Raw genomic sequence first — 18,351 nt, 5'->3', positions numbered from 1 at the left:
CATTTTTTAAATTGGGTTATTTGTCTTTTTCTTGTGAAGGTGTTGTAGTTTCCTATCTATTTTAGAAATGAGTCCCTTGTCTGATGTGTCATTGCAAAATATTTTTTTGCATTCTTTGGGGAACACAGATTTTTATGAATATTCCTCAACTGTGAGATGCCTACAATGGTTGGTTGACCAAAAGACACCTCTGCAAGAGTCTCGTTCTCATGAGGGATCACCCAGTCACCTGGGCCAGAGGGAGGAAGTGTGTCTTTATATTCTGAATCTGGTATAGAACCTTTGAGTGAGAAAGAGCAAGATAAAAAGAGTAAGACAGTTCAGGCAGAGAATCACAAACAAAAAACATACAATATAGTTATGCCAACCTCACTCACACCCCTCCATCCTGTACCTTGATTGTTGTGGTTAAGTCATAGGCTTGCATGACAAGCTCAGAAATCTTCCAGTGGCAGATTCCTCTTATTTGCTGCACTGTGTTGGGCATGATCAAACAAGACATCTGCAGAAGCTGATTTCAAAGTACAAACAGCTTGAGAAAAGTGAAAGTAATGTTTTAAAGTACAGCACATTCATATCTTATCTCAAAGAAGAGAAGATAGCAAAGAGGGGTTTCTTGTTACAGATGCAAGAGGATTCTCTCTCCTGAATTTTGGCGTCAGAGATGTTCTGTGTGCCCCTGGTCCCCTTCCTCATAGAAGTACAAAGAATCAGTCTCACTGAGTTGCTGTTTCTTAATTACACACATGCAACAAGCCTTCACCAAGGAGCTGTTTTTTGCAAAGCAACAGTAGATTTCAAATATAGAAGTGGGTCTGTCTCTGCAAGTGAAGAAGACCCTTTGGGACTGGGGTATGCTAACATATAAGGATATGGAGTCTTCTCTTTCAAGGGTGGGCTAATACATATTGGTTAGTGGTAATGGTATGTTTTCATTTCTGTTGAATATTCATCTGCATTCTTGAAAGGGGGGCAGAAACTTCTAATAGGTTGACACCCCTTTTTGGATCTAAAATGGTTATAGCTGGATTTGTCGTGATGATTTCCATGGTGATTGTAAACTGTCATAGTGTGATTTTAGTATTGTAATAAGACAAAGTTATTTTAAGGACACAGTTACCCTTAATGCTTTTATGTCTCTATGTCACAAAATTCAAAGTGTGTCTGGTACCTTTGTGGTTAGATGTCCAGCTATTTTGGTTGGTCTGTAGGTGTCCCGTTCCTTCTCCTGACTCCTTCACAGTAGGGGAGGACTTAGGGCAAAGGGGTGGATACAAGCTAGGGTAGAAGAGGATCAGGGGTCCTAATGTGTCCCTTACAGTCTCTTCAACAAATAATGCTGGTAAAACTGGAAATCCATATGCAGAAGAATGAAACAAGATCTATATCTCACATCATATACAAAAACACACACAATGTGGTAAAGTACTAAATGAAAAACTTAGAACTATAAAGATCATCAATGAAAAAATCGGGTCAAATTTAGGGACTCTGATACATGGCAGAAATACACTAGCATAACTGAAAATACACACATATCAGAATGCAACATAGATGACTTGGTAGTCCTAAAAATTAGACACGTGCATCAAAATATTTAACCAAAAGAATAAAAAGAGAACCATAGACTGGGGAGAAAAAAACAAAAAAAACTTCTTTCAATGATATATCAAATAAGTGACTAACCTGAAATGTATAGAAAACTTTGCCATCTCAACAAGAAAAAAAATAATAATAATCCAGTTTAAAAATGGGCAGAGGACATGAACAAACACTTTACCAAAGAAAGCATTCATTAGATGCTAATGAAACCAATAATAAATTATCATCTCACCCCAACAAATGTTGGTAAAGTTGTCGTGAAACTGGGATCCTTCTGCAGCCACTGTGGAAATCCGTATTGCGCTTCCTCAAAAAGTTGAAAATAGAGAGGCAGGTCTACATGAATGTATGTAGCTGTTTCCGCGTGTCCCCATCCTGGCTTTTCCCTAGTGGTAGAGGGATTCACACAGAGCAGTGGGCGCCCTGGCAAAGGCAGCGCTTTCACCCATGCCCCGGGGCTCCAGGCATCTCAGCTTGCGTCCTGCCACTGCCCCTAGACTCCCTGCACCCGCACTCCTTGTTGGGGTGGCACTGGCTGGGTCCCTGCGGTGATGACCAGAGCAGTAGCTATGGCATGAGCCCACCTCTATAATAAAGTTTAAGCTGAACCAGGCGGGGACCTATCACTGCAAAGGCATGAAGAAGCAGGAGGTGTGTAAATGCTTCCAGAGCAAGAATGAAGACAAGGTGGTAGAAAGTAGCAGTTGGTATCCAAACCAGTGGATTGTTTCCAGAGGTGGAGTGGAGCAATAAGAGGAGCCTGGCAATGCTGCTGTGAAGGAGGTTTACGAAGAGGATGGAGTTAAAGGAAAAATAGGCTTCTGAGCATATCAGAGCAGAACCAAGACCGAAAGCATAGAATATATGTTTATGTTTTTACAGTCACAGAAATATTAGAAGATTGGTAAGATTCTGTTGATATAGGAAGGAAGAGAGAATGGTTTAAAGTAGAAGATGCTATAAAAATCTCTGCTGTCGTAAGTCTGTCTATGCAGAGAATTTAGAAAAACTAAAGCTGGGCTGTTCCCTAACCAATGGAAATTCCGCAATCCCTTCTCTTCCAGACAATAATGTCTTGTTTGTAACTGCAGCACAGACTTCTCTTTGCCATCTAGTAAAAGATAGAGCGAACCTGGGGATCTCTACCACCCTGCACAGTCTCATGGGGAAAAAGGCTCTCTTTTCCTTAGCAAAATTTGAATGATGCTTTCAAACTGTCTGAATTTGCCACGCAGGGTTTTTTCAAACATTTTGCATGTTTCTCAGATGCTTTAAAATCTTCTTTTTTTAAAAAAAGAAGTGTAAAATATTGTAGTAGCCAAAAACATGTGGATGCATTTTCTTTTATTTCTTCTCTAATTCTTTCTTTAAAAAACAAAACAGAACAAAAAAACTTTTTATTGTGAGTTGAGTGAAAGTGTACAGACAGGATCATCAGCTTTATATTCAACAAATCATACACTTCGTTGCATCTCAAAGATTACAATCCCTTCCATGCAAAAATTACTCTGCTTCTTCACTGTGGTTCCTATATGCATTCCAGCCACTTTTCTATACCTTCTAAACTTTGTTCTCTAATGTGGCTGCTTTCAGAGAAGTTGAAAGCACTTCTCTGTCTAGTATTTTTGGTCTCATGAACATGGAGACTGATGTTCACATGTTCCATTAGTCCATTAAACTAATTGATTCCAAGTCTCTTCAATTTGTATCATTCTTCTCTTCCACATATAGAAAGACAAATAGCTGCACCTTAGACACCGCTCATGAACTTTGAAGATCTCAGAAGCTACTCATCCAAGTAGGATGTAGAATATTGTTTTTGTGGGCTATGTTATGCATATTCACTATGGTCTTCCGTGAGACTCATTGTCTTAAGATGTTTGGTGTATATATATATATATATATATATAGAGAGAGAGAGAGAGAGAGAGAGAGAGCTAACATGTGTCTATCCTCTACCCAGTGAATTCTTCTTCTCTCCCTCCCACCTACTGGCAACTATTCAAAGAATTTCTCTTTTAGTTTGGAAACCTTTTTTTTTTTTTTTTTAATGGCATTTTAACTTTTATTTATTTTAACTTTTTATTGTGACTTGAGTGAAAGTTTATAGACATGATCATCAACTTTACATACAACAAATAATAGATTTTATTTCATCTTAATGGTTACAATCCCTTCCCTGCAACAACAGTTATCAGACTTCCTTCTTGTGATTCCGATTTACATCTTATAATTTACAAGTTAACAAACTAAATATATTTTATGCATACAAGCAAAACAAAAATAAATATTCATTTAAATGTCCAAAGGGCCCATTCTACAAGACAACCTTCTTCCCACAGGCACACAGCCTTACTCAGTCCATGGGCCTATAGCCTGGATATGCTATGTCTCTGCATGCCACTGCCTCTGATATCATTTATGTTGCCTCCTCTTATTGAGGTAGAGATTTAATGCTCTATTTATGATCTTCCTTTTTGATGGTCCTGGGATCTTCTGTTCCCGAAATAAAAGATTAATTATTATCCCCTTTTAGTTACCCACCATTCATCTTTCAGTTTGTCATATTGTGGTAGCTTGCACATTATTGTGATTCTGGAACCTATGCCACTGGAATTTTAAATACAAGCATGGTCACCCATGGCAGACAGGTTTCGGTTGAACTTCCAGACTAAGACAGACGAGGAAGAAGGAGAGATTGACTACTTCTGAATATTTAGTAACTGAAAACTTACGAAAGCAGTGGAACACTGTCAGAGAACACCAGAATATTGAGTATTGAAAAATTATGAATAGCACAAAAATATTATCAGATATAGTGCGAGAAGATGAGTTCCTCAGGTTTGAAAGGCACTCAAAATATGACTGGGGACGAGCTGCCTCCCTAAAGGAGAGCTGACCTTGGTGATGTGAATGGAGTAAAGCTTTCTGGACCTTCATTTGCTAATGGGCCACAACTCAAAATAAGGACAAACAGCTGTAAACATCCATTGATAATTGAAATGTATAAAGTATGAGTCAAGGAAATTAGAAGTTGTCAAATATGAAATGGAACACACAAACATTGATATCCTAGGCATTAGTGAGCAGTAATGGACTGCCATTGGCCATTTTGAATCTGACAATCACATGATTTGCAATGCAGCTGGTGAGCATGAACTACTGGTTTTGTAGTTCAAACAAACTTTGCATTCCAGCACATTAACCCACAGTGCCACACAAGGACCTTACCAAATGGAAAACACAGAAATCAAATTGACTACATCTGTGGGAAGAGGCAGTGGAAAAGCTCCATATCATCAGCCAAAACAAGGCCAGGGGCAGATTGTAAATCACATCATCAATTGCTTAGACTCCTTGTGTGGAGCTGTAGGATCAGCACTCAACTATGAACCACAAGGTCAACAGTTCAACCTCCCCAACTGCTCATCAGAAATCCTATACAGGGCCGCTGTAAATCAGAACTGACTTGATGGCACTTAACAAGTTCAGGCTGAAGCTGAAGAAAATTAAAACAAGTCCACAAGATCCAAAATACAACCTTGAACATATTTGACTTGAATTTAGAGATCATCTCAAGAACAGAATTGATTAATTAGACACTGATGACCAAAGACCAGAAGAGTTGTGGGATGACATCAGGAACAACATTCAGGAAAAAAGCAAAAGGTCATTAAGAAGACAAGAAAGAAGGAAAAGACCAACATGGCTGTCAGAAGAAGCTCTGAAATGTGTTCTCCAGTGTAGAGATGCCAAAGCAAATGGAATAAATAAGGAAGTAAAATAACTGATGTGGTGCTGTGGGTTAATGCACCAGACTGCAAAGCCGTTTGAAATGCAAGGTCAGCAGTTCAAGCTCACCAGCTGCTCCTCAGAAACCTTATACAGGGTCACTACTGGTTGGAATCAACTCAACAGCACTTCACAACAACAACAACAAAATAACTGAACAGAAAATTCCTAAGTGCAGCTCTAGAAGAAAATCCAAATATAATGAAATGTGCAAAAGCCTGGAGTTAGAAAACTAAAAGGAAAGAACATACTCAGCATTTCTCAAGTTGAAAGAACTGAAGAAAAAATAAGCCTTGACTTGAAACATTGAAGGATTCTATATTGAATGATGCAGAAAGCATAAAAAGAAGATGGAAGAAATACATAGAGTCATTGAACTAAAAATAAATGGTCAATGTTCAACCATTTCAACAGGTAACATGATTAAGAGCCAATGATACTGAAGGAAAAAGTCCAAGGTTCACTGAGGCATTGACAAAGAACAAGGCACCAGGAATTGATGGAATATAATGGAAAACTTTGCAACAAACTGATGCCACACTGCAGGCTCTTACTCATCTATACTGAGAAATTTGGAACTCCAGTCCAAAGAGGCCACCTAGTGGAATGCAGAAATCATCTGACAATATCATTAATATTGCATGTAAGTAAAATTTTGCTGAAGATAATTAAAAATGGCTGCAACAGCATACTGACAGGGAACTGACAGAGATTCAAGCAGAATTCAGACAAAAACATGAACAAGAGATATCATTGCTGTCATCAGATGGATCTTGGTTGAAAGCAGAGAATATCAGAAAGATGTTTGTTGTTGCTGCTGTTAAGCACCATTGAGTCAGTTCCGACCCAGTATAGCATTTCTGAAGAGCAGATGATGAGCTTGTTCAAACCAACTCTGTAGTACAGCTCATTAATCCAGAGTGCCACACCAGGACTCCAGGAATTGATAGAATACAATTAAAAACACAGGAGTCACTTACTCAGCTATGCATTGAAAGGGAAAAAACAACCCAGCATCACTCATCAAACATACTGCACACCAGACGGCCTGTCTAGAGACTTTTATTCGGGGTGAGGAAGAGGAAGATGACCTCTGCAGGAGAGAGAAGACAGGAGGCAGAAGAAGAGAGAGTCACAGGAAGGGAGTGGTCATTGCTGGGGTGATTTATCTCTGGCCTATCAAAAGCCATGTTGCCTTGCAAATTACATGCCTTGTAGTGTAGGGTGGGGAAACAGAAACCTAAGATTACAAAGTGGAGTTGAAGGGAGGGGAGAGGGAAGAACCCGGAAGGTACAGCCTAAAATGGCAGGCCTGATTGTGACTGACTGATTATTGTAACATTTCCCCCTCTTTGGTTAAATAAGAAAAATGAATGGCCGTCTCTATGATCCATGCCCACGGGAGAAGGGACGACAGTCATTTTTCCGTAGCTACTTCCTGCTGGCATTGGGGCGGTGAGGTTGTCTTTGGTCTTGGACCACGGTCGGCGATGGCTTTGTCGTTGGCGGTGTTGTCGGTAACAATAGAATTTTTATTGGGCTCTTCAATGGGATACCTTGAGAAGAGTGATAGCACATACATTAGTTAATGAAGAAGGGGAGTGGAGTATATATCAGTTAGCATTGGTCTGTCCCATTTTACAGAGATTATGAGCTAATAAAGGGGAAAATAGATCCAGAATAAACTAGGGTAAAGCTTGTCTTTCTAGGATGCCAAAGAAGGCTGGGACATAGTGGCCCCAAGGTTTTTGGACAATAGAAAATGTTCCTTGAAGCCATGAATCAGAAACCCAGTTTGTTAGGCCAGTGCCAGGGCATGGGTGAGGAGCAAACCAAGGCAAATCAGTCCAGAGATTAACCAAGAAACGATGGAACTGGGTCAGCAGCTGGACTGCGCTTGGTCCTGCAGTTTCCATGTAACTAGAGGAGTTCTTCTTAGGTCTTTGACTTGTAACAGCAATTGGGTAGCAGCTTGCTGGGAAATTTGAGTAGATATACGGCTAACATGTGATTGAACAAAACAAAGAACACAAGGGGTGACTGTCAGTAAAGTGAGGATAACCAGTTTAGAAAAAGAGGCAGGGAATTTGATAGAGGATTATGGAACCAACTAGCAAACCCTCCATTACCCCGTGGCTCTCGTTCCCTACATCGTTGCTCAAGGCTCTCTTGAAGTTGGTGAATCTGTTTGGTGACTACTCCAGACTGGTTGACAAAGAAAAAACAATTTTTCTGGAGGACAACACAAAGTCCCCTTTTTTCAGCAAAGAGGAGGTCAAGGCCCCACCTATTTTGCAGGACTACCTGAGAGAGGGAGTTAATTTGCTGCTGAAGTGTGAGGATAGCTGTGGAGAGCTGATTTATGTCTTCTTCATGTTGTTAGTCTAGCCACTTTGACTGGATGATTGAATGGGAAATGCCTGCAGTTCCGGTAACTATGCTTGCCCCAATACCTAGTGCTGCCACTAGGGGTAGGACTGCTACTTGGATTGCCCTCTTTTTACGAAGCCATGGTGAGCATTATTCGGGTCCTCCAGAAGGGCTGTGGAAGGGCTTAACTCTTGAGACAAGGAACCAGCTCAAGAGACCCTCTAACTTAACTGCTGTAGGGGTGCTTAAAATTACTTTATGCGGACCAGTCCACTTGGGTTTCAAGGGTTCTTTTGGGAGGCTTGTAGGGGCAATTAGGACTATGTCTTCTGATTGGTAGGAGCAAGGGAGTGCTGGAAAAGGTGAGGGTAAAAGTGAGTCAGAATGTTGCCATAATAAATTTCTTAAGGAATTTAAACAGGTTACTAAAAGAGATGGTGGAAGGGCAGCTGCTTCAGGTTTTAGTCCCAGAGGTAGGAAAGGGCATCCATACATTAGTTCAAAAGGAGAAATTTGGAGAGGCACTTTAGGCAAAAATCTGAGGCGTAACAAGGCTAAGGGGAGAAGCGAGACCCAGTCAGCATGAAGTTCTAGGGTTAACTTAGTAAGGACAGCTTTGATTGACCTGTTGGTTCGCTCCACCTTCCCTGATGATTGAGGGTGAAACAGGATGTGGAGGTGCCAGGAAATTCCCAATAATTTAGCAAGTCCTTGAGTTATGTGGGAAGTGAATTCAGGGCCATTGTCCAACTGAAGGGAAGTGGGGAGCCCAAAGCGGGGAATAATTTCCTTGAAAAGAAAAGCAAAGACTGTGGAGGCTCGCCTGTTTGTGGTAGGAAAATCTTCAACTCACCCAGAAAAAGTGTCAACTAGAACTAAAATATATTTGCACCTTTTAACTTTGGGCATGTGGTGAAGTCTATTTGCCAATCCAGGCCGGGGAGCAGACCCCTGGCTTGGTGTGTAGGGAAAGAGGTGGGTTTAGAAGACGGATTTGTCTTTTGGCAAATTTCACAGGTGGAGGAAAGATGTTGTAAAAATTGCTTATCACTTGGGAGAGAGTGACTAATGGTTCTAAAAAGGTAAATAATGTCCTAGAGTTGGGGTGGAAATTTTTGTGAAGGTACGTAAGTTGATCCCGGATTAGGCTCGGCTTCTGAGTTTCCGCTCCTTCATTTCCTGAGGCGCTAGGGAGTACAGTCAGTGTTAAGGCTGCTTTCTTTGTTATGCAATCAGCCAAATTATTTCACTTGGTTGTAGGTGACTGGTCTGACTGGTGAGCTTTACAGTGGACAATGCCAATGGCTGTGGGCAGCCTGGAAGCCTTTAATAGTTCCATAATAAATTTAGAATTCTGGATGGAATTACCTTTGGTGAAACAAAAACCTCTTTCCCTCCAAATGGCTGCATGTGAAAGCAAAATATGGAAGGCATATTTGGAATCTGTATGAACTGTGAGTCTTTTTTCCAAAGCTAAGGTAAAGGCCTATGTGAGGGCGATCAGCTCCGCTTGATTTTATCTTGGGAGAAAGAACTACCATCAGTATACCAAACTAGGTCAGGGGAGGAAAGAGGTCCTTCCTGGATGTGCGAGTTATGTGGCAAGAAAACTTCTAAGGCTTCTAAGCAATTGTAAATCAGTTTCTGGTCTGGCACAGGGAGTAGGGTGGAAGGATTATGGACTGGGCACAACCGGAAGATTAATGAGGGATCATGGAGTGAGATTTGAAGTGAAAGAATCCTGCAAGGGGGTAAATCCTGGAGGTTTTTATAGTTGGGGCTCCAAAAGTTAACTTTAGGATACAGTTTTTCTGATAAATAAACTACTGGAGTAAACATAGGGCCTAATTGGTGGCCTAAAACTCCTAATGCAAACCCTTTATTTTCAGACACATAATGATAAAAGGGATGGGTGAGGTCAGGTAAATGCAAGACTAGGGCTTCTAGCAGTTGGGACATGAGCTGTAAAAATGGGGTAGCAATAGAAGGGTCTAAGGGTTCATGGGGATTGCCTTTTGAGGCCTCATAAAGGGGCGCATCTAAAAGGGAATAATTTGGGATCCAGGCCCGGAGATATCCTGCTAGGCCTAAAAAGGAGAGGAGCTCTTGTTTATTAACAGGCGTTGGGATGTCTCGAAGCATTTGTTTTCTGTTAACGGTGATGGATTTGAAACCCGGAGACAAAGACACCCCTAAATATGTGACTTGCTGTTTAAAAAGTTGGACTTTTGTGGGTGAAACTTGATAGCCTCTTTCTGCAATATAATTAAGAAAGACATATGTATCTTCCTGGACTTCTGCTAGTGATGGGGCGCAAAGTAAGAGATCATCTACATACTGAATACAGTGGGAGGTCCGTAAGTGAAGAATGACAGGTCTGTGGCAAGACTGTCTAGGTTAGCTGGGTGGACACCTTTGATGTGGAATTGGGTCCAAGAGAAAGCAAAAATATTTTGGGAATCTGGGTGCAAGGGGATAGAAAAAAAGGCATCTTTTAAATCAAGGACTGAGAAATGTGTGGTGCTAGAGGGAATGGAAGACAGAAGAGTGTAAGGATTGAGTACTACTGGATGAATAGGGACTACATCTGCATTAATAAGCTGAAGGTCTTGAACTAGGCGATAAGCCCTATAGGGTTTTTTTGACTGCCAGGATGGGGATATTGTAGGGGGGAATTAGTTGGTTTTAGAAATCCTTTTTAAAGTAATTCTTTAACAATTGGCTGTAATCCCAAAAGATTAGACTGTAGGAAAGGGTATTGTTCTTGGGCTGGGAAATGGGTGGGGTTTTTGAGGAGGATTTTGACTGGAGGGCATTTGGATATTAAAGGGGAATGGATGTTCCAAACTTTAGGATTCACAAGGTCAGAACTGATGGGCCATTGGGAAGGAGAGGCTTGAGGTTCAATAGCCTGCAACAGTAATAGGCAAAAAGGAAGATGTTGGAATGCTGGAGAGGTCCTGAAAGTCAAACTTGAGGGAGGTGCCAAGCTTAAATAAAATATCCCACCCTAATAAAGGTATGGGGCAAGAGGGAAGGACTAAAAAGGAATGTAAAAATTCAAAATTGCCAGTTTGGCACAAAAGGAGGGTAGTTTTCTGAGGGTGTCATTCTTGACCTTCTACACCAACAATAGAGCTCCCGCACAGGGAGGTGGGTCACCAGAATTCCTTCAATGCAGAAAAACTAGCACCAGTATTGAGTAAAAAGGCGATCATCCTACCTGCCATGTTGAAAGTTATCCTGGGTTCCTGGGCGGTAATCCGGGTTGGGCCAGACAGGACAGGGCCTCCTCATAGGTCTTTTGCCGCTAGACCAATAAGGTCGCTTGAGGGGATGGGGGGCCGGCGACCTGATGGTGGGTAGACACCAGGGGGCAGTTGAAACCCCAATGTCCCTCCTGCTTGCATTTGGGGAGGGCCTGGTGGGAGGTTTGGGATTTGGGCATTCTTTGGCCCAATGTCCACCCTGGTTGCACCAGAAACAGGGTCCCAGAGGCTTTGCAGGTTTCCCGCTTACACATGGTGGCAAGGTGGGGTTGATGGCCTGAGCTAATAACTGGTACTTTACAGCCCTTGTGTCATCTCGGCCATTGTAGGTTTTAAATGCAACAGCAAGAGCCTCTGCTTGAGGGGTTATGGGACCACTTTCTAGCCTATTAAGTTTTATTTTGATGTTGGGGTAGCTCTGACAGAAAAAGTGCATCATAATTAACCTTTGACCATCTGCAGAGTCTGGATCTAGGTTAGTGTATTGCCATAGGCCGTCAGTGAGCCTCTGGAGAAACATGGGAGGATTTTCATTCTTGTCTTGGACAATTTCATTAAGTTTGACATAATTAGCTGCTTTCATGGCTGCCTTGCACATCCCATGAAGTATACAATTAATATACCTATCTCGGTTGACAATACCTGCCTGGGTGTTATAGTTCCACCCAGGGTCCCTGTCAGGGACAGCTTCCGCTCCTGCTGGGTGATTGTTATTGGTGAGGTGTTCCTGGTCTGCATGAGCACGGGCCTGTTCCAGCACTCGCCTACCCTCCTCAGGGGTTAAAGAGTTAGTTAAAACAACAAAAATATCATGATAAGTTAGTTGGTAAGACCACATTAGAAATTGAAACTGCTTAATAAAAGTTGCAGAATTTGAGGTAAAAGACCCACGTCTGGATTGAATTAAAGCTAACTCTGCCATTGGAAAAGGGGTATGAACTCACACAATTCCTTCTGCCTCAGCCACTTCCCACAAGGGTACTGTTATATGAATGGACTGAGAAACTTCAGGGTCCAATAACCGTTGAGTCTTGGAATGAGTACAAGGCCGGGTAGGCACATATGGAGGGGAAGCAGCGGAAGAAGAAGAGGATGGTAAGGGGAGTTCCTGGGGACCTGGACAAGGTGAGAGAGGGACCAAAGCAGGGGATGGAGTTGCATTTGGGGCTCTTTGATAGGGAGGTGCATCATAGGCTGGGTCAATTTGGCTGATGGAGTCAAGAGGAGATGGCACAGACGCAGAGACTGCCTGAGCTACAAGCAATTTGGGGGGAAGGGGTTGTTTACAAGCAATGGAACAAAGAGAAGGTTGCCTTTGAAGGTAGGAAAAGACTTGGATATACGGGATCAATGACCATTTTCCCTGGCACTCACAAAAGTTATATAGGTCTTGGATTACACCTGATTCAAATGAGCTGTTAGGCGGCCAGGTATTTTGGTTGTCTAATTTGTATTGAGGCCAAATTTGAGTAGATAGGCATACAAGACGCTTAGGTTCAAGGTCTAAGCCCTCAAGGTTTCAGAGCAAACACCTTAGGGGGAGTCTGCTGGTATGGAGGACCCAGAACCCATAGAAACCAGGAATAAGACAGCAAACAGTGCCTGGAACCCAAGACGTCTCTTGAGGTTCAAACAGTGCTCCCACCTCAGACCTGGTCTGAGGTGTGGGGATCCAAGGTCCCAGTGGAGGCGTCCGTGCCACAAGAAGGGGGTCTGTAAATGGAGAGGCTGCACCACCCTCTGAGGCGTCCCTTCAGCAGGCGGGGGTGGAACGGACAAGTCCCGGAATTGTTCCAGTGAGTTCCAAACTCATAAGGAGAGACACAGAACCTGGCACCTGGTCTGTGTCCCGGACGGAATCTTATGTCCTGGTTACCGGGATCTAAATCTCATACCCAGGGCAGCCACAAGAGGGGACTTACCCGAGCCAGAATGCTGAAGAATTAACTCCTGCCAGTGATGGGTGCTGAGAAGGCTCAGGAAAGATGATCGTGGGCACTGGGAGGGCATGTTGAAATGAGCAGGTTAGGGCATGGGGAGAATTGGGGTCCTGGGTCTTCCGATGTTAAATCGGGGGCCTCACCCATCCCACTTCTGACACCAATGAAAGGGAAAAAACAACCCAGCCTCGCTCATCAACCATACTACACACCAGACGGCCCATCTAGAGACTTTTATTAGGGGTGGAAGCAGAAGGTGACCTCTGCCGAAGATAGAAGGCAGGAGGCAGAAGAAGAGAGAGTCAACAAGAAGGGATTGATCTTATATTGGTTCAACAGGAAGGGAGTGGTCATTGCTGGGGTGATTTAGCTCTGGCCTATCAAAAGCCATGTTGCCTTTTAAACCACATGCCTTGTAGCTTAGTGCGGGAAACAGAAACCTAAGATTACAAAATGGAGTTGAAGGGAGGGGAGAGGGAAGAACCCAGAAGGTACAACCTAAAATGGCGAGCCTGATTGTGACTGACTGATTATTGTAACATGCATTACTCATCTCACCCACATTTCACTGGTTGACATCTCTTTTGAATGGACACAGATATGGGTCTCTCACAACCAGTTGCTCAGGTAGCTGTCTTCCAAATTTCTTGGCATAGATGAGTAAGTGCCATAGTTTGTTAAAAGTTTTCATTTGCATTCCATCAATTCCTGGAGTCCTGTGCTATATTGACTACATAATAGCTTTCTTTTTTTTATAATGCTTTAAAGTGAATTATGTGATCGTTTACATGGGAGGACATTAGGTTCACATTGATCCCATAGTATATAGTTTCTTTGCCATGGTTACAATCCCCTCCATGTATCATCCACCAACCAAAGGGTGGGTATACCCACAAACCTGGCCCCCAGTCGCCCCTCTTCCTCTCTGGGTCCAAAGTCCCCAGTCGCTCCATCTCCCCAAGTCATCGTCTCTGCCTCCATCCCTGGCATCACTTCTTCTCTGGGTAGGGTTTCATTCTCCACTTTTCTCCCTTGATGGTCCCATGGACCTCTGCTCCTAGACTGCAAAGTTAATCACTCCCTTCCCTTAGCCACAAAATGTCTACCTTTACATTTCCAGCCCTTACAATCAGTCCTGATAACAATCATTCACTATTGTATCGCAAGAGACCTATCCACATCTCCTTTCATCAGCCCTGACTAGGCAGAATGGATACTACTCAGTGGAGATTCTACCTTGCTCCACTTCTTCTGGATCTAGGTTCCCTCTTGAATGCTTGTAAGCCAGTCACTTCTTGCCTCTGTAACTCCCCCATTCTGGGTAGCAAATATCTAAGTTGCCCATCCCTGTCCTCTCCGTGTGCAGAGGGGGTGGGAATGATCCTTGCTGTGATGATTTGTTCCTTCTTTTGAGCTACTGCTTCCATAGGTGTATTTCAAGTTCATCAAATTGTATCAGCTTATTCTTTTTCCTCTCTTCTTTCTTCTGGTTGAGCTCTGCAAACGTGGGTGTACTTATGCATGTGCCCTCTCTTCTTATCAGCTGGACTCTTCACTCTCCAATCTAGTCCTCTGTGGCTATGTCACTGACTCTGGGTCCAAGAGTCCCTGGGACTTGCCACACTGCTGGTCAACCAGGTCTCCATCCGGGTTCACAGGAGTCTATTGAGCATTGTAGGGCTCAGCTCATAGCTTCATTGCTGCTTTTCCCTCACTTCCCTTTATTGGTGATGAACATGGTCACCAATCAGAGCATGTATTCCCATTGAGTCTTAGTCTCAGAAGGGAGTTTGCCCTGAGGTGACCTGACCACTTGCCTTGACGTCTCCTGGGTGAGCCACTTGTTTGTTCTTGTAGTAATCAGTTGGTCTGCCTATATTGTTTTGTATTTTTCCTGTCAGTCTTTCTTTCAGGAAATATCTTCTGTTCTTTTGGACACTCCAAGCTGGTCTGCTTGTACTTTCAAGTGGAATTTTCCCCTCAGAAGATTTTGGATGCTGTTCAGAATTCCACCTATGATCTTGTGTAATGCAGAGGCTATGCATTGTATCTCCATTTTAGGTATTCCAATCAGTTATAGGTAGAAGACGGACTTACAAGCTTTCTATGGTGGTATTTCTGGCTATTCCTTTCTCTCACCCTCCAGTGTCTATTTTATAATGGTATGCCTGAGAAACCAAGATTCAAAAGACAGCCAAGCATCTTAACATTATTTCCCCCCCCTTTTCCCCATTCAAACCATGCCTCAATCTCTGTATCCCAGAGCCCTGTTGTTCCAAGGTTGTGCATATATCTTTATTTGCCTCTGTCCACCTTCAGCTTCACATTCATCCTATTGTATTTCATTTCATTGCAATGATTACAATCCCCTCTATGCATCATCAAATAACCAAAGGATCCATGCTACAAGCCTGCCCCCACTGCCTGTCAGCAAACAGCTTCTCTCCCTCCCTGAGTTCCGTGTCCACAGCCACTCCATCTGTCCACGCCATCATCTCTATCTCCACGCCAGGCCTCATTGCCTCTCTGGGTAGGGTCACACTTTACGCTCTTCTCACTTAATGGTCCCAGGGGTCTCCGCTTCTGGGCTGCAAAATCAATGTCCTCCTTTTGCAAAAAAAAAAAAAAAAATCTGCCTCTACATTTCCAACCTTCAAAGTCAGTCCTGGAGGCAGGTATTCACTGTTGTACCACAGGAGTCTTATCCTTTCGTCAGTCCAGTCCCAACAGTTTGGAATTCAATCAGTGGATGTTCTGCATATCTCTTCCCCTTCTGTAACTATGCACCCTCTTGAAAGCGTGTAAGCCAGTCACTTCTGTCCTTTATAGTGCTCCCCCTTTTGAGTCTGGGCAGTTTCCAGCCCCCCTGAAGATATCCCAGCCACTTATAGGCTGAAGACGGGCTTACATGTTTTCTGTTGTGATGTTTCTAGCTATTCCCCCACCCCCCAAGTGTCATTTTATGCAAGGAAGACAAAGATTCAAAAGACAGTGTAGCATCCTAACATGATTCCCCTCATTTCCCCTATCAAGCCATGCCTCTATCCCTGTATCCTAAAGCCCTGTTATTCCAAGGTTGTGCATACATCATTTACCTCTGTCCATCTAGCCCATTCGAACTTGCCCAACTGTTTGTTCTCCTGTCTGCCTTGTTTTTCTTTTTCCCCTCCCCCTTTTTATGTACTGCCAGCCCTGCCCCCTAGGTCCCAGCTCTCCCCTGTCTATTCCCTACCCTGTGCTCTTTCTTTCCCTCCTTCCTTCCCCACCTCTCATCCCATACATACTGGTGATCAGCACTTATATATATAGATTCCCTCCCCCCGTATTTTGGGTTGATTATTTTTCTTAGTCTTTTACAATAATGGTCTTATGCAGTATTTGTCCTTTTGTGACTAACTAATTTTACTCAGCATAATGTCCTCAAGGTTCTTCCATGTTATGCTTGTAGCTTCTTGTTGTTTTTCAAGGTAGCGTAGTATTCCATAGTGTGCATGTACCACAGTTTGTTTATCCATTCTTCAATTGATGGGCATTTTGGTTGTCTCCAAACTTTTGCTATTGTAAATAGTGCTACTATGAACATTGGTGTGCATATATCTACTCATGTTATGGCTTGTATATCTTGTGGGAAAATACCAAGTAGAGGAATTGCTGGGTCATAAGGTATTTCTATTTCCAACCTTCTGAAGAAACGCCATATTGCTTTCCAGAGTGCTTGGACCATTTTGCATTCCCACCAACAATGTAGTCGGGTTCCAGTCTTTCTGCACCCCCGCCAGCATTTGTTGTCCTCTACTTTTTTGATCTTTGCTGCTATTGCTGGTGTGAGATGATATCTCATTGTTGTTTTGATTTGCATTTCTCTGATGGCTAGTGATCGTGAACATTTCTTCATATGTTTGTTGGCTGCCCGGATCTCCTCCTTGGTGAATTGTCTGTTCATGTCCTGTGCCTATTTTTTAATTGGGTTATTTGTCTTTTTCTTGTAGAGGTGTTGTATTTTCCTATATTTTTTAGAAGTGTGTCCCTTGTCTGATGTGTCGTTGCAAACGATTTTTCCCCATTCTGTGAGTTCCTTTTTTACTGCTTTGGTAAAGTCTTTTCATGCACATATGGTCTTAATTTTTAGTATGTCCCACTCATCTATTTTGTCTGTTTGTGTTTGTGTACTTTTCAATATGTTTGCTAGTCTTTACATGCCCTGAATTAATGCCCTCACATTTGTCTTTATTTTTCATTGATGACCTTCATAATTTTGGGATTCACATTTAGATCTTTAATACATGCGAGTTCATTTTTGTATAGGGTGTGAGGTAAAGGTCTTATTTCAGTCTTTTGCACATTGCTTTCCAGTTCTGCCAGCACCATTTTTTAAAGAGACTGTCTTCTCCCCATGCAATATACTTAGGCTCTTTGTCGAAAAATCAGTTGGCTGTATGTGGATGGGTTAATTTGTGGATTCTCAATTCTGTTCCATTGATCAATGTATCTTTCATTGTACCAGTACCAGGCTGTTTTGACCACTGTAGCCATGTAGTAAAGTTTAAAATCAGGGAGTGAGAGGCCTCCAACCTTATTCTGCTTCTTAAGTAGTGCTTTGCTTATCCTGGGTCTCTTTTTTTTTTTGCATATAAAGTTAGTAATTGCCTTTTCCATCTCTTTGCAGAATGTTGCTGGAATCTGTATTGGGATTGCATTGTATGTGTAAATTGCTTTGTGCAGAACTGACATTTTCACGATATTGAGTCTTCCTATCCAGGAACATGGTATGTTCTTTCACTTGTGTAAGTCTCTTTTGGTTTCTTGTAGCAGTGTTTTGTAATTTTCTTTGTATAAGTCCTTTGTTTCTCTGGTTACATTTATTCCTAAATATTTCATCCTTTGGGCAGCTATTGTAAATGGTATTACTTGCCTAATGTCCTTTTCAGTGTTATCGTTGTTACAATAGAGAAATCCAACTGATTTTATATGTTGATCTTATACCCTGCCACTTTGCTGAATCTTCTGATGAGGTCTAGTAGTTTTTCTACTGATTTTTTGGGGTTTTCTATGTATAGGATCATATCGTCTGCAAATAAGGAGAGTTTTACTTCCTCTTTGCCAATTTGGATGCCTTTAATTTCTCTATCATGCCCTATAGCTCTGGGTAAAACTTTCAGCACAATATTGAATAGAAGTGGTGACAAAGGGCATCCTTGTCTGGTTCTTGTTGGCAGAGGGAAGGCTTTCAGTTTCTCTCCATTGAGAGTGATATAGGCTGTTGATTTTGTATATATGCTTTTGATTATGTTGAGGAATTTCCCTTCAATTCCTACTTTGTTGAGTGTTTTTATCAGGAATGGATGTTGGATTTTGTCAAATGCCTTTTCTGCATCAAT

At 42.4% G+C, this 18,351-nt stretch overlaps 1 pseudogene; it reads left to right on the top strand.

The window, feature by feature from the left end:
- Positions 1-1,942: 1,942 nt before the first annotated feature.
- Positions 1,943-2,806, top strand: LOC102836651 (annotated as a pseudogene).
- Positions 2,807-18,351: the final 15,545 nt, after the last annotated feature.

This window comes from Chrysochloris asiatica, unplaced genomic scaffold, assembly GCF_000296735.1.
Source record: "Chrysochloris asiatica unplaced genomic scaffold, ChrAsi1.0 scaffold00239, whole genome shotgun sequence".
Lineage (NCBI taxonomy): Eukaryota > Metazoa > Chordata > Mammalia > Afrosoricida > Chrysochloridae > Chrysochloris > Chrysochloris asiatica.
This window is presented reverse-complemented; position numbering and strand designations above follow the sequence as displayed.